Below are 11,101 nucleotides of genomic sequence, written 5' to 3' on the forward strand. Positions count from 1 at the left end.
TGCTGGCAGCAGAGGGGAGACTGAAGAGAAGCATAATAATAATCCCCACGTGAAGTATAAGAAAAGGAGCTATTTCAGTATTGCCTCCTCCGCCTGGTGAGCCCACAGCCAGGCCTTTATCAGGAAAGGGAATGCAGATAAATCAGCCATTCTCCTTAGGCAGATGAGCTTATACCCTTCATGTGGCACCAAACCTTGTTGGGAAATGTGCTGGTTCCTGGTGGATGCTGGGGGCAGCCAGGATACAGCCTGCCCACAGTCCCACCAGTGGCCAAATGCTGGGCAGGAAGTGACTGGCATCAACTCAGCTGCCTGGACCCCTGTAATGAATTTCCCAGAGAGAGCAGCAATTCCTGGAAATTTTCTTTTCTGTGTCTGTGCAGGCAGTATCTGGGAGCTGAACTCTTTCAGTGGAGAAGGGGAAAAAAAAAGACCAAAGGGAAATTGAAGAGATTGGGGTTTTGATGCCTTTTCCTTTGAACTCAGGGGCTGGCAGAGCTGGGCGGTGATGGGTGAGGGGCTGTGGGATGGAGCATGCACCCTTTTTACCTTATACATTTGGGAAAGCCAAGCCAGGCTTCCATGTGCCCTCTGTCCTGTTTTGGAGGGCAGGAGCTGCCCTTCATGGCAGACTGCAGAAGATCGAGATGTTTTTAAGGCAAACCGGAGTTTTTGCCCTGAAATGGTGCAGGCGCCTGCTCCGAATGCTGAGAAGCTCCTTGGAAGGCAGTTTCAAAGCACAAAGGGCAGCAGGATGGGGGAGCAGAGCAGTCAGCCCCCTCCTATGGCCCCCAGGAACTGCACTGTCCCTTCCCAAAAGTCACAACAGAAAATCCAGCGTGGAGGAAAAAAACCCCAAGAAGTCTGGTCCGTGGTTCTGGGGGTCTGGGTGGTGGAATCCCCCCTCAAGAGGTCATAGCCTGTTTTGTGGTGGCCAAGATCCACTCACGGAGGACCATTCTGGGGGGAGGCTGTGGCTTTATTTTGCAGGCAGCTGCCACGGGTGGGACCCGCTGTGCTGGTGGGGCAGGAAGAAGAGAAGTGCAGGGGACCTGTCCCAGGGGTGTCAGCAGCTGGAGCCCTCCCTAATGGCTGTTCCCCCTCAGCCACCCCTAAACTCCCACAGCATCAGCACCATCCCAAGTTCCTTTGTTGGGGTGGCACAAGAGCATCTCGTGGGCCCCCAAACTGCCACCCCATGTCTGGGGGGCTTTCAGGGAAGAGGGTTGGGATCTGCTCAGTCAGCCCCGAAGTGCTCTCTCCACAGATCCTCCCACCTGCCTCTGCCAACTAATGGAGGTGATTTTCACCTCCTTTCATCTGTAAAACCACCGACAAAAGTCATCTAACAACTTCCTTGTCAGCAGGAGCGTTGAAGAGATTTCTCTCGCACATTCACAGCAGGTGATTCTCCGTGCTGCTCAGAGGAGGATCGCTCTGCCTCGCGATGCAGAGCAGCGCTTGGGAACCTCTGTGCCCGCGACCCACCCTCAGCTGGGCACTGGGACACGCAGTGGGAGCAGACATTACCCACCCTCGGCCACTGCTTCTCCTCCATCCTCCCTTATCCCTGCCTTGTGAGAGGTGATGGGTGATGCAAAAATAGCCGGCATCATTCCCAGACAGCAAACATCCCAGCTGAGGGGAAAGAGTTCAGGATCGTGGATCCCTATGGATCCCCTCTGTACCATGCCTGAGCACAGCCTCTACCTGTGGTGGAGATGCCTGTGAGCATCCACCGATGGAGGCACCTCTGTCTGGGGATGGGAGCATCATCGCTGTGAGGTGGATGCTGATATGGGATCCTCAGGAGCTGCTGTAATGTCATTGCGGGAGCAAGTCACATTCCCAGCAGCCAAGGACGTGTTAGGTCTTAATAAAAATGGTAATTCCCAGCAGATTGAGTTGGGAACAGGGAAAGTGGCTGTTGCTTCCCCTTTCAAGCTTTCTGCAGTGCCCATGGGGAGCATGGTGGTGCTGGAGGAGGCAGAGGGCTGCACTGAAGGATGGAGGATTTGGAAAGTAGGAGCAAGGGGTTTCTGCAAAACCCCAGCTCCTCACATCCTCTGAGATCTGGCCTCGGTTCCTTGCCTGCCTAATCCCTGCCCTGACGCTCACCTGAGTTGCCCAGCCATGAAAGCCAGAACTGTTTGTTTGCAGTTTCCTAGGAGAGAAATCACGTTAAAAAAATTAATTACACACCTGAAAACAAAATCTGGCTGCTCAAGTGCACATCAGGGATAAATGGTGTGCTCCAAATTAGACAATTTACAGCTTGGGTAAGTAATGAAGGAACCCAGCCGGGCGTGAAAGCAGAGGGGGAGAGTGACCCTGGGGGAACATGGGGCTCTTTTCCCCCTGCTCCCCTCATCCCCCAGCCCCTTCATCCCTCTGACCCCCTTTTCATTGCTGCTTGCTGAGAAACCCCCATTTGCTCAACACTGCTGGCTGGAGTAGCTCCTTGTGGCCCCAACCTCGGGAATTCAGCAGGGATTTTGGAGGAGTTTGATCCCTTTTAGAGCTCGGAGAAAGGAACGGCCCCAGAGAACGGGGCAGGTAATGGAGCAGAAGGATGTTCTGTGCATCCCAGGGAGAGAAGGGCCGGGTGGGACATCTCCCCCCACGGCATCCTAGTGAGCAGAGATGTCCAGCAAGGGGGTCCCTCGCTGCACCCCGACCCCCCTGGCGTCCCCCAGCCCACGCTGGCCTCTGCAGTCCTCGCTGTGCAGTGCGTGGGCGGGCTGGCAGTGCGCTGCTGAAGAACGGGCAGCAATCCAGGCTTGCTGGCGAGAAGAAAATAATTTCTTTGCCTTATTTTTCCCTTTCGGTGTCCCAGCCCAGCCTGTGAGTGTGGGGATTTAAAGGGGCTGTGTCCCAGGGCCGTCAGGGCGAGTTAGTGGCAGTGGGGATGGTTGGTGTGGCTGGATCCGTGTGGCGGGGCTGAGCTTCGTGAGTGAGCTGGAGCTTGTGGGTGCTTCCTGGCTTGCCTGCAGCAAAGAACCAGCCATGGGGACTTTTGCTGCCCTGGGGCAAAGTTAAAGCGTGGGCAGCACCCGTGATGGGCGAGGAGATGCCCCGTCCCCCTCACACCGCCCAGAGGGAAGCTTGGAGCGCAGCAGCATCCCAGGAACCCATAGGAATCAACCCCCTCCTCCACCCACACCCCTCCCTGTCCCCTGTGTGCTGCCCACCAGCTCCGGCAAGGGGCAGGATCGTCCCAAGCTCCCCAGTCTGCCGACACGTGGTGGTGCATGGGGCTGAGAGCAGCCTCCCTTCTCCCCTGTCTGCTCGACTCCCACCTCTGCTCGGTGCCGGCTCGGAAACCAGCCAGCTAATGATGTGAGCTGCCGAGCAGATGGGGGACCTGACGCTCCACTCCCCGGCAGCGGATTAGGCATGCAAATGGATGTATAGAGACGCGGTGCCTCCTGGCCTGTATCCTCTCCACCCCCACCACGCGTATGGCGTTTCCATTCACAGCCCCCAGGCCCCCCACTCACAGCACCCCCGGCCTGGCCTGGAGCCACACGTGGAGGGCCAGGATGGACGGACAGACGGACACGGGGTTGTGTATGGTCCATGCAGCCCTGCCTGTGTGCGGGATGGCCCCTCCTGGAACTGTAAATCCCGCCGTGTCCCTGCAGGATGGAGCTGCATTTGCTGCACCGCTTCCTCTGCTGCCTTCTTGCCCTCCTTTTGCAGCATCAGTGGGTGCTGCTGTGTCCCGTTTGGGGGGAGATGCTGTGCAGGGAGGTGGGAGCAGGGCTGGGACCCAGGTGCTGCAGTTGCCCAGCTGTGCTGACTCCAGCGGCTACAGCGGGAATGCTCTGGGATGTCGGCAAAGCTGCTCCTGCCGTGGGCAATGCCAAGGGGCATCAGTTTAGCTCCTGCAATGCCCGTGACCACTTCTCAGCCTAAGAAATGCTGCAGAATGTGAGCTGGCAGAAGCAGGACAGTCTGACTGAGTCCTATTCCACCTCCAAAACCTGTGGAGAGCTGGAAGGTGCAGGGAGGGCTGGGGCTTCATGATACCCGACACAGCCATGTGCCCTGGGGGGACTGAAGCAGCCCCAGTGGAGACCAGTTCCGCCGGGAGCGGGAAGAGAAAGAACACCCCGCTCCAGCCCAGCCCCACAGCTGTAAAACCAGCCCCCCTCCAAAAGGACACAAAATCTGCCCTTCCCGACATGGGGATGAGACTGTCTCCACCTGCAGCATCACTCCCTCAGACCCTCTGTGCCACCGCAGCAGCACCGTGCAACGCTGTTATCTCTAATGCCTGGGAGCGGGAAGGAGATTAATATTCATCACAAGGGAGCGGAGCATATGGAATATGAATAATGCTAATTGTGTCTGTATAGATTTAGCGTAAGAAGCTTCCATGCATTAAGGAGGGAGGGAATTAGTTCTCTGAACCGTTTCAGACTCATTTCTGGCAAAGGAGTGCCTGCCTGCCCGCAGGTTTGAAGACGGGGATGAGGATAAAACTTGTGTCCCGTGCCTGAGAGCGGAAGAGGCTTGGGATGCAGGGCGGCTGTCTGGGTGAGCACAGGCACCCTCTGCCTCCCAAGAAGCAGAATGATGGAGCAAACTCGGTCACTGCAGATGCCAAGGAGGAAAAGGGGCTGCCTGTACATCTGTGAGCCCCACAGCTGTGGGCTGCTGCAGCCAGAGACACCCCCAAGAGCCAGCACTGGAGGCAACTGCAAACCTGCCATGCCTGGGCTGCTTTTTGGTCTCACTGGGCTCGGGTCCCTGGGGCCAAGATGCCATAGTGCAGGGCTGGCACTACTCCTGCCCTAGGTGAGTTTACCCAGGTGCAGGCAGGTGCTGTGCATGGCAGGCAGGGAATTGGCAGGAGGCAGTGCCCTGTGCATTGGGGGTTGAAGGGGTAACGAGGTGCTGGGGGCCAGAAAACGTCATGCCTTAAACATTCATCCCATTTGCCTTCTGGGGATGAGGGTTGGTGCCCCGTTTTAATCGAATCAGCTCACGGCTTTAATGAGATGAAGAGGAGAAGACTCATTTGCTCAGCCAGGCGGGGAGAGCAGGCTGGGCACTGCAGGTCCAGGGCTTTGGCAGAGCCCTCCCAGGCCCAGCCAAGTGTGTTCCCTCCTCGTGTAGCATGGGCTGACACGTGGCAGTGTCACCTTGGGTATGGGGGACCAGTATGAACATCGGGATCAGGCTCCCCTCCCTGCAGGGTGTGGTGCTGGGCTTCCCCCTGTGCCCCAGCACTGCAGAGGGGTCCAGGCTGGACACCCCTCTTCTGCTGTGCTCCGCAGAGATGGCCCTGTGGCAGCAGAGAGCTCAGGAGGGGCTGTGGTCATCCCTCTCCTGAGAACTAGAGCCTGTCAGGGAAATTTTGTAGCCTCCGGAGAGGATGGAAAACACCTGGGGTCCAGCTGCTCCCTGAGATGCCTTCTGGCATCCCTGCAGCTGCAGTGTGAGGATGCTCCATGCCTTTCCCCATGCTCTCCAGGGTCAGCAGCCACAATTGTCTCAGGCTTGACCGTTGCCCACTTCCTCTCCTCTCCTCCCATCACTGAGAACGTGGGATTCCTCTTCCTGCACTTTGATCTCTCCAATTTTTAGCTCATTCTGGCTGCTTTATAGGCACTAATCCCTCTGCAGGCACCGGGGAGAATCCACCTACACTCCATGCAGTCTTAAGTCTTATTGTGTAAACAAAATCTCAAACACAAAATCCCTAATCCTTAATGGTTGGAGCCTCAGATACCTGTTCCCCCGTGTCCTGCCCGATGGAGGCTGGAAGAAGGGGAAGGTCTCTGCCATGTTTGCTCCCATCCTCAACCTCAGCACAGATTAAACATTTGCACATGCTTTTAACCTTGTTTTTTTTCCTTTCTTCCTGGCTGTTCACACTGGCGAGCCACTCCGGCCCCCTCCCTGCTCCACTGCATTTGTTTAGCTTAGGGGATCAAACTGGGTGACATTTGGAGTTGGGATATTTGAAATGCAAATTTTCCCTGGATAGATAAGTGGAATTTGCTCCCTCTTATGAAGGGAACCACTGGGGAGAGCCGAGCACTACAGCCAGCCTGCTCTGAATGTGAAATGCAGCTGGGGGAATCCCTGCCTCCCCCCAGCCTGGCACTTCTGGGCAAATGCTGGTGCAATAACCACCCTCATGACCACAAAGGCATCCAGATTTCCCCCAAACACAGTGAGAGGTAAGAGCTGCGTGGCCGGCAGAGAAATCTGTGGTGTTTCTGGATTACAGCCAGGGAGGGAGAAATCTCAGTGGCCGCTGGTATAATCCCAGAATTGATGTTTCCTTCCTCTGCACCCGGGGTGCTGCTGATGTATTTGTCTCTCCCTTCCAGCTCAGAAATTTAAGCTTTCGCCACTTTTCTTGCTGCAGAGGAACAAATGTGTGTCTGAGAGGGAGATTTACACTTTGCTTTCCTTTCTGGAAATGGAGCGTGATTTTCCAGTGACTGCAGATGCTGGGCCTGTCCTGACGCATTGAGAGGAGCTGCTGGGTGGGGAGAAGGAGTCCCCCACCTATCCACCCTCCCAGCCTGCTTTGGCAAACCAGGTGGGTTTACACCCCGAAGGGTTTGGATGAGAGGGCTGCAGTCCTGTGTTTCCCCCTCTGCACTCCCCTACGTGCCCCTCCTGTGCCCCCCTCTTTCCTCCCCGTCCCCAGTGCAGGCTCCAGGCTGGGCTGATTCACCTCCTGGCATGGCTGTACTTGAAACCTGCTAAACCCCCACGAAGGGAGAAGTGGAGCATCTTTAGGGAAAAACACTCAATTTGCTGCCAGCCCCCTCCAGGATGAGACTGCAGACGCCAGGCTGCACACGGGGGGCATGGGGGTGTGGAAATTACAGCAGGGCTGGGATGGAGAGGGGCAATCTTGTGTTGGGAAGCCCTGGGAGGGCTGGGGGGAGTTCACCTGGAGCCATTCATGTGCATCAGCTTCATCCCTGTCTGCCTTGCCTGCCCACAGTCCCCCACTCACGCAGCAACAACTTAAAGCAAAGGGAAAAACCATAAAGCAGAAGAAGTTTGGGCGGCGCTTTAAGCTGGTCCTGGGCTCCTGCAGTGACTGGGGGCTTCCCACAAACTGTGATGCACCAAGGAATATCTGGAGCGTCATAAATATACTCTGGGAATGAAGGAAAAGGGATTTGAATTTCAACTTTGATGCATAATGTGCTTTCCCTAAAAAACCCAGCCTCCTTGGCAGAGACCAGACAACTTCACACTAAATCTCCTGCAGGAGCATGTTGCTAGTTGCAGAGATAAAACCTCAATGAAACACAATTAGTTTCCACTTGGATTAGCCAAACTCGCCTCTCTCCTCCCACCCAGACACCCCAGCAGCAGGATGGGGACCGCTCAGTGTCAGCCTCCTGTGTCCCCAGCCCTGCTGGGAACGGGACAGCTCTGCCCTGGTAGGAGGATAACTCTCTTTTCACGGCTAAGGGGAACTGACAAGTGATGAATACACGAAAGCCAGAGTGCTGCAGGGCAGCCCCTGCCATCTCACCGAGGACGGCGGCTCATCACAGCTGGTTTGCTGCGGTTCTCTGAGGTTTGGAGGCTGGTGGGAAGCCTGGGGCAGGGTCTCCATGTTGTCCCCTATGGTCCAGCCAGCTTGGGGCTGGGCCATGGCACTGCTGCCTCCTCTCCCTGCTCAGTCTCGAAGGAGGGAGGAGCACACAGGGGGGACATGCTGGCAGCAAAGGTTGCTGAGAGATTTTTTTTTCTCTAGGCAGGAATATCTTGAATACTGTATTTTTCATTTTTTCTTAAGGCTTATAAGATGGGAGCTTTTTTAATCATGGAGCTTTAGGCTTAAGCATCACTCATGGTGGCAATGTCTCACCCCTGTTTGCCCCTGACTCCTTGGTGTCACTCTGAGCCCAGACATGTGTCAGGCTCACTTGTGCTGCAGGGGCATTTTTGGAGCAGGCTCACGCCTTCAGGCTGTGTTGTGGTGCCCCAGCGCCAGGCTGGCAGGAACAGATCGTGGGGGAGGTAGGAAAAATGCCTTGGAGCCATCCCGGGGACAGGAGCACTCCCCGGGCCCTGCAGGTTTTGCCCTGCCGGGAGGCAGCTGACAGAGGGACTAAGAGTTGCTGGCAGGGCTCTGAGGGGAAATCAACCTGTTAATTAAGAGCTTAATTGCCCAATAACGAGTGGTGGACTTAGCTCAGCCTTGAAGCAGGCCAAGCAAGTGAAGTGCCCTCAGGGAGGGCCAGAGGAGGTGAGCCGAGGGCAGACTTTGCCTTCTGCCGTATTTGGGAATATTTGCAAGAACTGTACATGGAGAGAACAGAATCCTGCAGCCCCCTCAGTACCTCTGTCCCTGCTGTCTCCAAGGTGCCGGTGGGAGGACAGGGATGGGGACCACTTGTCCCTCCAACAGTACAATGTACCCCAGGCAAGGGATGGACTGTGGGGTGGGCATTCCTACTGATGGAGGAGGGGGGAGAGTTTGCGAGCTGGAAAGGGAGAAGAATTTCCTTGGCTTGGTGTGTTTTGCTGCAGAAAGGCGGTTTCAGCTCCAAGGGTAAGGGAAATGAAACAGAAAAATGCTTCCTATTAAGCAAAAGGGATGGAGAGCCCTGTGTAATAGTGCTGTCTGCAGGGGCTGCTCGCTCCGCATTTGCATCCAGCGCGGCCCCGCGCCAGCGCCCGGAGGGAGCCGTGCTATGGCAGGCGGGCTGAGGGGACGAGAGCCAGCCCTGCAGCTCCGGGGTGGGAACGGCCACATCCAGCCCCATGGATGGCAGGCAGTGCCTGGGGGAGGGCAGGTGGATGTGATTCCCTGGGCAGGTCCCGTGGGGAGACTGGGATGTCTCAGCCCATGGTGTGGACGGAGATGGGTCTAAGGAGCTGCTGGAGGGGGTTTGGCCGATGCCCATGGCCAGTTCTGAGGAACTCCTGACTGCTGGGACATGGGCAGTGCCAGCACATCCTCTTGCCCTGCCTGCATCCTCATGGACCCAGAGAACAGCCCCAGCAGAGATCCCAAATCCAACAGGCTCCCCTAGCCCAGGGTACGCCTGCAGTTCTTCCTCGGGGGATGTTCTTCCCCTTTGCTGTTAAATTCTTTAAAAGCCCAAACAGACCCAACGGCTGTGTGGCAGGAAGAACAGCATTCCTTCTGGAGCTTTCCCAAGTAATTCATCCTCTGAGAAATTAATTATCAGCACCGGGGCTGCGTTTAATCAGCATCAGCCCCTGTGTACACGGGGTCGCAGGGTGTTGCTGCCTCTGCCTCCAGCGGCTCTGGGTTCCTGCCGGCAGGGAGGAGATCGGCTGTTGCCCGTGGGCTGGGAATTGTGAGCAAGGAGAGCAGATCCATCCGGGAGGCCCTGACAGCTGTGCAAACACCCCCGGGGCAGCAGCACCTGCCAGCTACGCCCAGGGTGGGTGGAGTGGCGGGGCAGCCCGGGTGCTGAGAGCGGCTCCGACGCCCACACAGGAGTCCCGGGGTGCTCCTGGGGCTGGGAGCAGGGATCTAGCTCGGGAGACAGGGCTCTGTGACCCCCATTCTGTACCGAGGGCAGCAAACCCACGCAGGCAGCGTGACCTCCGCGCAGGTGTGCGGCGCGCCGGGAAGGCGGCTGTGACAGTGTCTGTCTGCTGGGGGATGCGGGGGCATCTGCTCCAGCAGAGCTGCCTCTGGCAGCCGATTCCCTGACAAATGGTGTTTGGTTTGGTGGTAGAGCCTTAATGAAAGCGGTGGCGGCTGCAGGAGTGGGGAGGGGAGCGCCTGCCTGAAGGGAGCTCTGGGGGAGAAAGGAGAAGAAAAGGACAAAAGGACGTTGGACATTCCCTCGTCGATGGCCAGATGGCTCCTTGCAGGACCCGCATCTCGCTGCCTGGCCAGGGGCACCCGGCTCTCCACGGCCTGCCCTGCGTGGTGGGGTCTTGAGCTACCAGGAGAAGGTGTGTTCTGGTGTGGGAGAGCTCAGGGTGGACTTTTTGGAGGTGGGGGTGATGAGGGGTTTGGGGGACCTCTGGGACTGTTGAACTGCAGAAGCTGGAGGTCCCTTGATGTGGAGACGTGTTTCTGTCATACTTGTGCCCTCTAGTGGCTTTGTCCTCTCTCTCTGGTCCCTTGGCCACCATCCCAGTGACATGACCATGCTCCTGGTCCCATGGCCACCATCCCGTGGTGGTCGGGGATCAGCCCCACGCCTCTGGCACTGCCAGCCTTGGCATTCTTGGAGGTGGGGAACTGCTGGACAAGAAGGGCTTAGCTGAGGCCAGGAAGGCACCTGATGATGCCTTCCCCATTGTCATCTCCTTCATGGAAGGGAGTGCTTGTCCTTGGTTTCAAGATGCTTTGGCATGGAAATGTAATTTTTAGATCTGGGGGGAGGAAATGGATTCCATAACCTTTCCAGAGGCTTGATTCCCCAGCCAAAACTGTTGGGTGAGTGACCCCAAAACACATTTTATTCCAGAAAATCAAATCTTGAGATTTCTAACACAAAGTTTCTCATTTTCAACTGCTTGGGGCTGTCCTCTACTTTTCTGTTTCCTCTGTGTTTAATCACATGACAGTCTGAAAAAAACCCCCCACCAACTCACTTTTTTTCTCATTCTACGGATGTTTCTCTTTTATCTAAAAGAAATAAAACACTCCTTTGCCTCCGGCCCGTGGCAGCCACCACGTCTCAGCTGTGCTCTTGGGGACAGGAAGCCTGGATGCCCTGCGGCTGCTCCTGCCTCCTGTGTGCTTCTCTCCTTCCCTGTGTCTCCTCTCTGCAGGTTTTTGGACCCTACCCAGAGCTGTGGCAAGGATGGGAAAGGTGGTTTGGTGGAAGAAGCCCAGCCAGGCACTGTGGGCCCCTGGGGTGGCTGGTAGAGCAAGGTGAGGATGGGGGTCCCATATATAGGGCAGCATGAGCTCCTGTGTCCCCTGCAGGGACAGGGGGATGGGGATGTCCCCATGCACTTGGCAGCCAGCCCTTCCTGTGCTCCCTCCACTAGCAGGGGATGTTTCCTATCTGAGAGAGCAGATGTTGGTTAGGAGCTTCCTAAGCAGTTTCTCTTCCCTCACAGAATTGCTGCTTGTCGAGAGAATTAAATTCTCTTTTGTTGTCAGTTTAGA

This window comes from Corvus cornix, chromosome 13 (assembly GCF_000738735.6).
Source record: "Corvus cornix cornix isolate S_Up_H32 chromosome 13, ASM73873v5, whole genome shotgun sequence".
NCBI lineage: Eukaryota > Metazoa > Chordata > Aves > Passeriformes > Corvidae > Corvus > Corvus cornix.